This window comes from Fukomys damarensis, unplaced genomic scaffold, assembly GCF_012274545.1.
Source record: "Fukomys damarensis isolate Sample0158 unplaced genomic scaffold, DMR_v1.0_HiC HiC_scaffold_1, whole genome shotgun sequence".
Classification (NCBI taxonomy): Eukaryota; Metazoa; Chordata; class Mammalia; order Rodentia; family Bathyergidae; genus Fukomys; species Fukomys damarensis.
The window spans coordinates 63,766,137-63,780,008 of record NW_022900913.1 but is presented as its reverse complement, the minus strand read 5'-3'; the positions used below and the strand labels follow the sequence as shown (position 1 = coordinate 63,780,008).

General features: G+C 33.2%; 1 pseudogene; it reads left to right on the top strand.

The window, feature by feature from the left end:
* The first annotated feature begins 11,219 nt into the window (after positions 1-11,219).
* On the top strand, positions 11,220-11,294 carry LOC117285566 (annotated as a pseudogene).
* The last annotated feature ends 2,578 nt before the right edge of the window (positions 11,295-13,872 follow it).

Below are 13,872 nucleotides of genomic sequence, written 5' to 3'. Positions count from 1 at the left end.
GTTCTAATTATAACCATATATTTTGTCTATTCTGTTCCGAATTTGGGAATGCTTTGTCTTGTCCTCTACGAGCCTTGCTTACATTAATTTCCACAGAAATTGCATAGACCTTTCATCTGTACACCTAGTCCTACCCTTCATAGCTCACGTTTACTGCAGTTGATTACTAATAAAAATCGTGGCTTGAACTGGACAGGGACTTTGTCAGTTGCACAGGCACTGGTCATCCTGGCTCCCCACTTTTGGTCTCTCTTAGTTCTTTATTTTTATTTTTCCCTCCTCAGGCTTGCATCTTACAGTGAGCAGGGGACTGAAGCCTACTGTAAAGATTTCTGGTAAAGTTTTAGGGGTCTCCAGAACAAACAATTGTAATTACTAAGGCCCTTGAAGACAAAACAAAACAGTGAGGAATGGCCACAAATTTAAAGACATGACAATTAGGGCTAGGGATGTAGCTCAGTGGTACCGTACTTGTCTGACAAGCACAAGGTCCTGAATTTGATTCCCCCATACTGAAGAAAAGCAACAACCAAAAATTGAAGGCATGAAAATTAATATAGTATGCTGTGTTAAAAAACTTACAATAAATAAACATATTTGTAAGAAATTCAGCAGAGCTTGAATGAGGTCTGTGATTAATAACATTTTATCAATATTGTGGCAATTTCCATATATTGATAATTTTATTATAGCTAAGTCAGACATTAAGGTTAATGCTAAATCTCTTGACTATTTGCATGGTTTCTGTTGATGAAAATTTACTTGAAAATTAAATAATTAAAGAAAAAGAAGATATATGTTATAATCTTATTAACATCAAGAAAGGAGAATAATACACAAAGGGAAGATGTAAAACAGAAATGACTGATGTACCTCTGAGGAATAGAATTGGAAATATAACCACAAAAGAACAGGCTGGGCTGGAGATTTAGCTCAGTGACACCATGCCTGCCTGGAGAGTGCCAGGTCTTGAGTTCAATTCCTGATACCGAAAGAAAGAAGGTGATATGACAAAAAAGAAAATTATGTAACCTTATACAAAGAAATGATTGTTACATATTTTAATGTCATCATATTAGATAAATATACTGAATTCAGTTCAGGAGGATGTAGTGCTGGAAGTCCGAACTATGTTGTTATAAATGGAAAGTGGTAAAATGAAGAGACAAGAAAGACAAAGAAGCATCAGCCTTTTCTAATGAAATATAAAAAAAAATCTGTATGTAGAACACAGAAAAAATGAAACTATCAAGAAGAAGTCAAAGAAATGTTCTCCATCAATTGAAAATTAAATATATTTTGGATTGAAGATTTTCACTGATATCTAAGCTAAATAAATGTAAGGACTGAAGACTAGGAAAAACTTGATGATATCTTAGACTTCCAAAGGTAAAGAGAAAATTGTAAAATAACCAACAGAGAAAAAAAATACAAGTTCAGAAAGAAATTAAAATCACATAGGCATTAGACATCTTAGCAGTAACATTTAAAAAAGTAGAAGAAATTGTGCAAGGCTTGAAGAATATTCAATTCTCTAAAGTAAAATAATTTTAGGTCTGCATTTTACACAGCTATACATCATCAAAATTAGGTATGAAAGTAAACATATGTTAGGGTATTTAAATACTATTTTTGGATCAAGAAGCTTTCTCTGTTGCAGTGAGTAAAAAAGCAAACAAGAAAATAAAAACCTCTACTTGCAAAATGAAAATGCTCAGAAATATGAATATTGTACATAAGACACAAAATTGCTAGTGAGAAAAAGAGCATTGATTTCAGTCGGCCCAATGATTTTGACAAACAATATAGAAAGAAAGAGTGATTATTTCACCATGAAACAGTGAATAAACACTAAGCAAAAATTACAGTGCTAGAAATAATCTAAAATACATCATTAATCATAATAAAATCAAAAGAAACAGATTTAGAAGAACACACAATTTTATAAAAGCAATGATTAATATTCTCATGAGAATAAGAAAATATATTAATTTCTGTTGAAAAATGTTCAGGAGAAGGGAATTTCAATGTAATAAGTTTTTGTTTTCTATTTGAGTAATTGACATTTCCTTTCTGCCACTACATATTGAGAAAATAAAAACACACATTTACATTTGTTAAGGTATTAAGTTACCCAAATGATAAAAATACTGTATTTATGCAATATCATTGTAAGTACTATACTCATTTTTTATATCATATGAAATTTTATAAAAACAGGCAATCAGTTCAGCAAAGGTGAGATATTACAATGTTCAGTCCTCACTAGTCTCACGGATTGCCAGTGTTAGCACTTGCACACATGTTGATTCCATCTTTGAGCAAAACACTCTTGGGGTCTGCTGCCCATCTTGGCAGAATGCCCAATTCAGACGTTCAAGGCTGTGTACTATCATCACTGCTAGGGACTTGAATCAGCTCACAAAACACCCACAACAGGAGCTTCATTTTCTCCTGGAACTGGGGTACTCTTCTAAGCATTGGTGTCTGTAGCAGAGCAGGTAAGATATGGTGGGTGGATGCCTAAACTTTTTGAGTTAATTAAGTTACAAGAGAATAAGCCATCTGGTGCTAAGGGTTCCTTGAACATGCATGCTTCCTTATCTCCAGACTCAAGGCAATGTTTTGGTGACATACTTATGGTTTTTAATAAGTTGAATATTATTTTTTGTACTTCAGAATTCATTGAAACAATCAGAAAGTTACATAAAAATTTTAATGCCAGTATAGAGAATTTTTTCTTCTGAACTATCTGAATGTGTGTTAATTGTATAACATCCATTCATCCCCACATTTTTACTGCATATTTTTAATCAGACAACAGCCTTCCTGTATATCAAAATAAATATTAAAATTAATATTTTATCATCTAATCTTTACAAACTGTTCAACTTTTACTAATTTTCTGAGAAATCACATTAATAATGTCTTTATACTTCAAGTGACTGATAAATTACTTACTGGATGTATTTCTTTCATTCTCTTCAGTCTGGAACAATTTTTCAATTTTTCTTAAGATTTCTATACATTAATGCCTTGAGATTAAAGGCCAGTTATTTTTAAGAATGGCCCTAAATCTTGTCTCTAATCGTGGGCTACATGATGATGAAACTTGGATTCCATGAATGTTGCATAATTTCCACAGATGTGATGCAGTCTTCTGTGCTTTATAACTTGTCTGGTTACAGAATACTTAAACTTGCTCCATTTCTGATCACTCGCTATGTAAAATCATTACTGATCATTTCCACTTGGATCAGTTGATATCAACCAGAATTCTCTATGGTAAATGTTAAGCTTTTGCACCTTGTAATTAAAAGGGTTACTGTAGAAGGATATTTTACCCTAATATTCTATTCTCCACCAAGATTTCAATATGGATCATTATTTTATTCAATGGGCTATAATAATAATTATTACCATTATTTTTATTAAAACTGTGATCGGGCCTGTAGTCAGTTACTTAAAATAGTTCCTTCATTCTTGTGAAATGTTATTCAATATTCATTGTACACACTCTTGCTTTTTCTCATGAAAAATGTGGCAAGCACGTATTTTAGTTTCATTTTGCGGAATCACACTTTTTTCCAGAGCTTTGGTTTCTATTAATGCTGAAAGCTACTTGGAAGTCAACGTCTGGATACTGTATGTGTTCCTTTCTATTCAAGTGTCCCTATTTCCTTCTGCTTCCAATCATTTTTGTTTATATTCATTTCCATATACACCTCAAAAGCTAGGAGTTGCCAGTGACAACTTCAGTTTCAATCCCATAATGCAATAACATAGGCGGAAATTAGTTTTGTAGTTTTTTCTTTTCTATGTTTCCTTTTTTTTTTTTGCATTTGTAATTTGTTTCTTAACAACAGCAGAAAAGAAACACCATCGCTATTGTGCTCAATTTACTTCTTTGCTAGTTTTCAGCCTGTATTCATTCTCATATCATTTTCTGGCCTCTGGCTCACCATGCTGGGTTCACTCCCCTATGTGCCAACTTCTCACCCTGCTTGTGAAGTTACCTTTACTAGTTGGTTATGTGAACACATCTACATTTCACTTATTTTCTCTTTACTTTTCTTACTTTGTCCCACTTATTCCAAAACTATTCTGACAGTTAAACACAACAGTACCTATAAACTTTGAAACTATGGAGGCATCTGAATGGACCATCAATGATCACCTGGAAAATGCAATCTCCTATGACAGAAGATTCTGTAACAGTACATACTCAGCTCAAAGGGAAAGCTCATCAGTTTTCTCAGGAGCAAATGTGAGGTCCTTTCCTTAGGGTCTATACTTATTGATTAAGTCTGAATTTAATCATATTTCTAAATAATGTTTACATATCTTGAATATTTATTTATCACCAAATTTTCCAATATAATCACACTAGAGAACTGTGCTATTTATATTTGTTTTAGGGTATATACTATTTTGTCTGTGTTTTGGAAATAGTCATGTAAATATTCATCCTAATCTTGCGTAGCAGAAACTGTAAGTATTGTCTAAATTTGAGACAAGTTAATTGAACAAGTATGTTATTTAGAAATGAGGCAATAAGTATGAAATTAACATTTAAAAAAGCTAAAAGCTGTGCCTCTAACCAGTATGTAGAGGTGATGATATAAGAAATAGTGGACAGATGTCAGGGTTTCATATAGCATACATTTGATTTCTGTATGATATACAGACTTTATTTTCTGAAAATAAAAACTTCATGTTCAAGTTAAGGTAAAGGTTAACTGAATTTTTTAAACAGCCTTATACCAAGCAAGCACTCTTTCTTATTTTAGGTACTAGTATACCCCAAGCTCTACATTGTTTTGCTCAAGGAGAACCTATATAGATGATGGTAAGGTCCCCCCACTCAATCATTACTTGTCCTGTGCTTCCATATGACCTTTCTTCTATATTGATTAGATCAGTTACATCACTGTACCTTTAAAAACATAAGTTTAGCACGAAGCTGTCTCTGTAATTTAACGATGTGGCTTCTTTTCTGAAAGGATTGCAAGAATTCTTTTAATTTTCTAAACATTTAATTTCAATTACTAATTTATTAATCCTATACTAGAAATCTCCAAATACCATATTTTGGTAGGGTCAAAAATTAAGTCTAGATTTTGATTCAAGACTGGATGTGTAGATATTCATGTTAGATAGTTTAAATTTTTTAATGGAGATAGCTTGCCTAAAGGAGAAAGGCCAGGGAAACTCACCTCTCCACCTGTTACCTCTTGATTACACAAAGCCTTATGTACATGCTTTTAGAATGCAAAAGATTAGGAACATCTCCCTGATAAAGGGTTGTAAATATACATATTTGATTACTATACGTTTCTGAAGATTTTAATATTTTTGAGACGATATAAAAAGTCAAATTGTGAGAGGGAGAAAATCTATCAGCAAATCATCTCTGATTAGAATGGATATTCATAGAAGACTAAATACTCCTAAATTTGATGTAAAAATCTACTTCATAGAACAATTTAATGTGAAGAATGATGAACAGGTTTTAAGTTTTACATATTCCAACAAGCTCTGTAACCCTGAACAAATGATTTAACTGAGCAATGCTTTGATTTCCTCACCTGCCATGAAAGTATAAGGCTGGATGAGCTCCAATATTGATATACATTAATGACACTATGTCCTCCAAATAAGAATCCTAATAAAACATTATTAGTCACTCAGTTTATGTACTGAAATTTATTTAAACACATATTTAAAAGTACTCACACTCTTTCACTTCTATGACAACCTTATTCTCAGTGATGTAGAGTCAATTTATTATTAATTTTATGTATATACAGTTAAAGAGGCAAAAGAAATGAATGAGTGTGCTAGTTAAATATTAAAGTTCCATTCCTTTATTCTTCATACATGATTCTAATGGCATTTAGTTCTATGAATGGAACAGAATAGGTTGATTTTTCTATTATTCACACTCCATCATAGAACAAAATAGGAAACTGTATTTTGGACTTAGAAGATTTACCAGTATGTGATATCCAGGTTGCTTTATGAAAGGACATGATTTTGTACATAGATGCATACTATTAGTGATAATGTATATAAATTATTTCACATGTGTACATAATTGATAGTGGAGTATATTATTATATCCCTCAGTATATAACAATAATTTTGAAAAGCTACATATATTTAAAAAGGGTGTTAAATAGTGTGTTCACTGAGTGCCTATGTGTGTGAGGCACTTGTGCACCAAATATTGTATGCCATACTTAACTCTCAATAAAATCACATGAATAATATTTTAGAATACAAATTTGACTTTCAATTTGAGATAAAAGTAAGCTACTGCAAAAGGGGAATTAAAGCCAGGGATGGCTGATTCCAAACAGCTCTGTTAGCCCCCATGAACTTTTCTACCATAAAATTCTACTGGGAATAAAAAGGTAGGCTACAGAGAAGCTTCATGTTGTGTTGTATTGTATTATCACACAGGTAAACTAACCACAAAGCATAGTTAGTCTCCAGGGGCATCGGATCACAGACAGCATCATTCCTGATGAAATCAAGAAGACTCACTCAAGTGGAAGTTTTCATGTTTTATCTCTGTAAGATTTCAGACCTACTTTTCTATTCTATAAATTGAACTACTAAGACTATGGAAAGCAATAAATGTATTCTGAGTGTTATCATCTATTATCCTCCTCTCTAGAGTCACATATAAAATGTAGGGGAGTGTTTGCCAGCTTTCCAGTTCCTCAGGAATGACTCATATCTGTTTTTGTGTGTTTGGAATGAATATACCCTAAAGACAAAACATAACAATAATTCTGTGAGCAAAGAGGGTATGAATTATATTTATAATCTCACCACAATGTCCACAGGAAATAATGGTAACAGTATCATAAGAAATACTATTTTTAAAAGTTTCTCTTCCCCTACGCATCACACCTTCCCTACACCTTTAGCTCCTTTCTTCAAATTTCTAAATGTCAGTAATCTTATTAGAATTTTATGCATTGTTGCAGAATATTAACACCAGGGAAACTATTTGGTATTTACACATGTGTGACTTATTTATTTCACTTAGGAGTATATCTTCAACAAAAAGGGAAAAGAAAAAAATAGAGAGAATGAAAATGAAAATAAAGTGTTTGTAGATGGGGAGGGGAGGAGGGGGTGAAGGGAGGGCAGAGTAAGGGGAAAAAATGAGAATCAAGACCTGTCATGTAGAGGTACATGATGCCAACAATGAATGTAACTGTACTGTATCCCTAAAATGTACCAATAAACTCAATAAAATTTAAAAAAAAAGTTGCATGTTAAATACTTTTAGGGTAATTTATTAATTAGTTATTTCCTACTGTTTATAAAATGTTTTAAGAATAGAAAATACTTAAAGGTGTGCCAATTATTTTATAAAAATGATTTAAAGTGCATATGAAATTCTAGACATTATCATTGGAAACTATAACCAATAGAGATATATAGCAATTTCCATACATTTTAAGTTAAAATTCATACAGAAAATCATAAAAAGTATGAAAGATCAACATTTTAAGTGAGATCAGCAAAGCTGTAGGACACAAAATACAAATGTCAGTCATATTTCTCCATGATCTCAAGTGTACAGTAGATGCCAAAATTAAAAACACAGTGCCATCTACAATCAGACAAGGTAAATAATACACAGAAATATAAACTTAAAAACATGTATAAAATCCATGTGTCTTATAAAAATGCAGTAAGTGTTTACATTTTAAAAATAATCATAGGAAAAGACATTACCGTTATTCCCCTCAAAATACTTCCCTTTTCTTCTAACCCCTGATCCTTTCTTGCCACTTTGTGAAGCAGTTCTGAAAGTCCTCTTTCTTGAGTACATTAGTTGTGCTGCTGTGTTTTCTTGATGCTTGAACTGATTCAAAACATTTATTTTCATAATCATTTTGAATTTGGGGAGGAGCTGGAGGTCCTGCTGTCTCAGAGATGACGCCTTCTAGCCTTGTTCCCACGTGGTGAATAGGCTAGAACAGCTCTCTGTAGTCTCTTTTATAAGGACATAGATTCTATTTATAAAGAACTCATTTCTCACGATCTAATGGTCCCCCAGCTCCCACCTCCAAATAGCATCACACTAGATTAAGGTTCAACAAGTGAGTTTTGGGTGTATATAAACATTCGGGTCATACAAATATATAAACAATCCTCAAAATTCAACAGTAAAGAATTCTCAAAACTCAGTGCTTTTAAGAGATGAAGACATTAACAAACATTCTACTAACAGGGATAGATATAATAAACACAAAAAAAGATGTTTAGAACCATTGCCAACTAAAAAGAGCAAATTAAAGTCAAAAGGAGATATCATTACATGCGAATCAAAGTGGTTTTTCCCCCCAAGTGACAAGGATGCAGAGAAACTGAATCTCTCAGTACTACTGGGAATATGAAATGGTACCACCGCTCTGGAAACCAGTTTGGCATTTTGCTGTAAATCTAAACATGTAGTTGCAAGATATAAGGGTTCAACTCTTGAATAATTAGCCCAGAGAAATGGAAAGTTATATTTATGTGTAAAACTAGGTTTGCTCATAAGAACTTTATTTCTAATATAGTATCTAGGAACTAGAAAGAGCAAACATACCTTTTAACAATTGAATTAAACAAATTGTGGTATATTTATGCCATGAAAAAATCTTCAGCTACTGTGACAACAAAATCTGACTAAGACGTGAACCATGAGAAGTTCTCAATCATTGCTGGTGGTAATGCAAAATGGTAGATCGTCTTTGAAATATGGTTTTACAGTTTTTTTTGCAAAACTGAGCACATTTTGTTATATAATCCAGCAATCATCTCTAACAGTCTAACAGTTTTGAAAACTCATTTTCAACAAAAACTTGCCCATCATGTTGATAGTAGCCTCATTCATAGCTGTCAAAACTTGAGGCAAATAAGATGTCCTTTGGTAATAAATAGATAAGTAAACCCTGGTGGAGCCAGACGATGGATTATTACTCTGAATTTATAAAAGTAGTCACATCATTTGAAGACATAGAGAATTCTTAAATGTATGCAGAAAATAAAAAAATAGCCAACCCCAAATGGCTACATACCATATGATTCTATCCATATGAAATTCTGGAAAATGTAAAGCCAAAATAGAGCAATTGCTTTCCACCAGCAGCTGTCCCCTGGGCCACATATTGTTACAATCCCAGGGATTATGAAAATCAAATTGTGTCTGTCACCTACTCCTGGGAAGAAGGTGGAAAACCATGTCAAGGTAAAAATAGATACTTTCTCTGAGTCTTTACAGGAGGAATCAAAACGATGTGAGTTTTGCACCTCTTCTGTGGTTCAGTGAGGGCCATCATAATGCAATGACTGCAGCAATTTTATCTTTATACATCAAACTCTTAACCACATACTACATAGGCATACCAGGAATATGTTTTAATTCTCTCCCATTTCTCTCCCCCATTTCTCAGCTCAGTGGCTGCTACAAATACCTAAGGGATATTTCATATTTCATCTTTGGGATATTTACTGAGTTTCTACACAAGAGAACCTCCCACTCTGGGTTAAATGTTTGACAAATGATTGTGTTCCCCTGTCTGATCTTATCTCCATTGCCTGTCTGAAATTTCCTGGCTTTTGTAATAATGAGACAGTGAAAGAATATCATAGTGGGATAGTAGTGGGAAAGAAATCCTGCATCCAGTAAACTATTACTCTGCAGCCTTACATATTTCAACAAAGCTGTCATGAGAAACTGATCAAACCAAATAAGAAGAATGTTTGTATGAAATGAGAAAAACATTACCACAGAAAAACCTCATTCAACCCTCTAGGTTCACTGCTCTTAGTTAAGTTAAAATCAGTAATTTTCAAAGTTGTAAACCTGGGCTATCCATCATTAGTTTGCCACTAGCTTTACTATAAATAATATCTTTGATATAGGTGTTATAATAACAGTTGCCTAGGTTACTTTGCAGAAACTTGAAATCCACATTTGCTGAAACCACCGGGGCCTGAAGATGAGTTACTACAATTGTGTAAAAGGCTTGGGATACCTCTCTTCATATTATCTTCAGTTTTCTGGATCAGGTTCTTCCCTGCTCTGTGTATGCATATGTGTCTCATTTAAAAATATTTAGTCCAAGACTATTGCTCATGGGAGCTGGTGTACATTTTATTTTCCTTTCTCTTTTCCCTGTTTTCTGCTCCCACCCTTGTGCTTCTTCAGGAGCCACAAAACCCCAAGTAGCTGATATCTGTTGGTCTTAGTAGAGGGCCCAGACCTTGCATACAAAGCTGCAAGGTCTTGGGCAGGACGATGGCACTTTGAACACAAAAATGTAGCAACTTCAAGTTAGGTGTGACCACCACATAGTCAAGTACATCACAAGAAGAAACGTCTTTTTGAAACACAGTCCTGGCCAGTGGGAATTACTGAACATTAACCTAGCCCAGGGAATGAATAAAAGCCCTGCTGCTCTCTTTGTTCTATGAGCAACAGCTAGGTCACTCTCTGCACCAAATGAATTCAGTTGAAGCCTCTCCCCTGTCCCATAAAGCATTTCCTGTGCAGAGGTGTGTGTGTGTGTGTGTGTGTGTGTGTGTGTGTGTGCGCGCGTGTGCTTGCAATATTAGGCCCAATTTTGTTTCTACTCTCTTTAAGTCAAAAGATCTTGTCCCAAATTGAAAATGTCCCAAATTGAATTAAATGAATTTAATCACAATTCACACTGTGAACAAAAATTATTTTCAAGTTAGTAGTCCATTAAACTGTAGAAATGGAGAAAGGAATTAACAAATTATAATTCAGTGGGAAGACTACACTATGTGTAATACAACAATTTTGTTTCTACTCTCTTTAAGTCAAAAGATCTTGTCCCAAATTGAAAATGTCCCAAATTGAATTAAATGAATTTAATCACAATTCACACTGTGAACAAAAATTATTTTCAAGTTAGTAGTCCATTAAACTGTAGAAATGGAGAAAGGAATTAACAAATTATAATTCAGTGGGAAGACTACACTATGTGTAATACAAAAATGAGATAGGAAAAAAGTGAGGATTGATGAAGCAAAAGAAGATAGAAGTCCTAGCAGCAATGGGAACTGATGGAAAATTTGATGCGGGGAAAGGCAGTGGTATGAGAAAATTCAAATTTTTTTGAAAGACATGTCACTTGCAAAATAAATCAGATTTTCAAACTGATTAGAAGTAGGAGGCTTTCATCTCTTCTTGGCCTTTTGGCTAAGATCAAGTGTAGAAATAGAAGGATTTGGATATATTTTTGTTATTAATCATAAATGTAAAAAAAATTAGGGAGAAAAGAGACTAAAAACCCAAACTGAAGGCAGTGGAGGCCAAGCAACATAGACAAAACTACAGATGGTGTGATTCTCAAAATCAAATGTCCCATGATATGTTCGACATGTACATGGATTTTCTATTCTGTGCTCAGGAAAATAAAAGCTGTGTAGAAAATGTCAATTTTACCAGACTGAAAAGAAAGTAGTCAGATATCAGGAATGTAAAATTGGTTAGAAAGAGTTGGGAATGTAACTGGGAGTGGAGATAAATGCTCAAGTGGAGAGAATCACAGAGAGTGAGACAACATTTGCATAGAAATTTCCCTCCACTTTTTATGAGATGCATAAACTACACACATGAAAGGTGTAGCTGTAAGAACCACTGGAGAGTAGGAGCTGTGAAGACAAGGAACACAATGGAGCTTTCAGAATTAAAAGCAATGAGTAAAGAAATGTTTAGGTTTCAGTACCTAGGAGTTAGAGGAACTAGTGAAATACCTCACGTTTGTATTGCAAAATCAGAAAGGCCACGATCTAAAACCAAGGACAACAATTAAATAGATTATGTATAATGAAGCCTGAAACTAGAGGATCAAGGTAATTTTTCCAGTTAAAGAAAATTTACTTTGAAAAATAGAATCTTTGGTAGTTCCTATAAAATTTCCTTAATAATTTTGTCTAACCTCCAATAAGAAATTACAAGGCACAATAAAAAACTTACTATTAACTGACTGGAAATCAACAAAAGAAGTCCTGTGAGAACTATGATTGGATTTTTGCAGAGAAAGACATTCAAGTAACTGTTTTAAATATATTAATGGAAATACAAGGAAAGATAGGTACATGGGAAGAAAATGGGATTTTTGATAGACTATTTAGAACTATGAAAGGCAATAATACAAAGCTCAACTACACAATCTCTGAAATTAGGACATATTAGAAGGATTTGACAACAGAAGATAGGATTAATTATACTGAATTCAGACCAATTTAAAGAATCCAAACTCATAGAAATCATAATACTAGAGTATACATAGAATTTTAGCCTAGAGGGAAATTTATGGGATATTGGAAATAAATTTTATCTTACCTGGATGTTAGATGGGTATAGATATATTTTAAAATCTACCAAACTCTGCTATTAAAATGAGTGCACTTACTTGTGTTACTGAAATAAATAACACAATAAAAAAGAAAAATTGTCCCTAAATTGTTTTGCTCTCCTCTGTCCCCACTCAAATTTCTTTTCCTCACCTTGGCATCACTTCCCAGGAAAAAACACCCACTCTTCTTTCTGTTCTGTTCTTTTCTTCTTTATTTGGTGAATCAAAGCCATAGCATAAATAAGCCTTTGGCTTTTTTGTCTTGTTTTGCCATACAGCCTCAAATGCTTTTATTTTATCCTTGTACATGAATGCTCTTGAGACTAACTATGCAAGTTTTGAGGATTTTTAAGTGATGATATTTTAACTACCATTGTAATCTTTATTCTGTTCATGAATGTTTTACACTCTCTTTGCTTGTTTTTAACCTTGAATTTCTAAAATTCCAGCATATCATATCTAGATTTGTCATTTAGTTTTGCCATGATTTAATTCTGCCATTGCAAGTCTTTCCTAATTTTGAAATGTTTATTTCATATTGATTCCCTAATCATTTCTTCCACTGAAAGTCTTCAAAGTGGATTCCATTTTCCATATTATGCTTTCCACTAAAACATTTGTTAGGAAGTTAAGGGAGAGTTAGACTTTAATAACCTTGCTCTTATTATGAGAAAATAAAATCTTTCATAGAAATTTTTATTTCAAAGTAATTTTTAGAAAGTTATGAATGCTCTCAAATCACAATGACCATAAATGAAATTCAGGAAACTCCCAGTTTTAGAACTACCTTCTAGAAATTTTCATATGGTTTTCCTTCCAAAGAGTCTTGTGTTATAGTGTTAACAGCTTATGAGAAGTAATGTTATTATCTATTTTTCCTATGTGCTGTTAAATTTCAAGGTTAAAAAAGAACACATTCATTCATAATGAGCCCATTCATTTGATCACAGTAAAAATTGTCCTTTATAATGGGTTTACTGTTGTTTTGTTGGTTGCATACAGTATATAATATGGCACACATAGATATAGAAAAGATATCAGCTTTTGTTTTGTATAATATATATACACAAGACATGTATATTACATTTTTAATCACCACAGTTTAAGAAACATTTTACCCCTTCACTTTTTTTGTTAAGTTTATTGGTACTTTTTAGGTATATAATACAGTTACATTCATCATTGGGATCTTGTGCCTTTACATGATGTATCTGGCTTCTTATTTTTTCCCCATCCCCCTGCCCTCCCTTCAGATCCTCCACCCTTACCTATTTTACAAGGACTGTTTCCATTTTTTCCTTTTCTTATATTTTTTCTTTGCCTTCTTTCCTTTCCCCTCCCCTCCCCACTGCCCCTACACATTGACCCATTTTCTTCCTATTTCACATAGTCAATTATACAATTTGCAGTTATTTACACTTTTAGTTTTTCAAACCAGAAAAACTGTTACGTTTTTACACGTGTGTCCTAT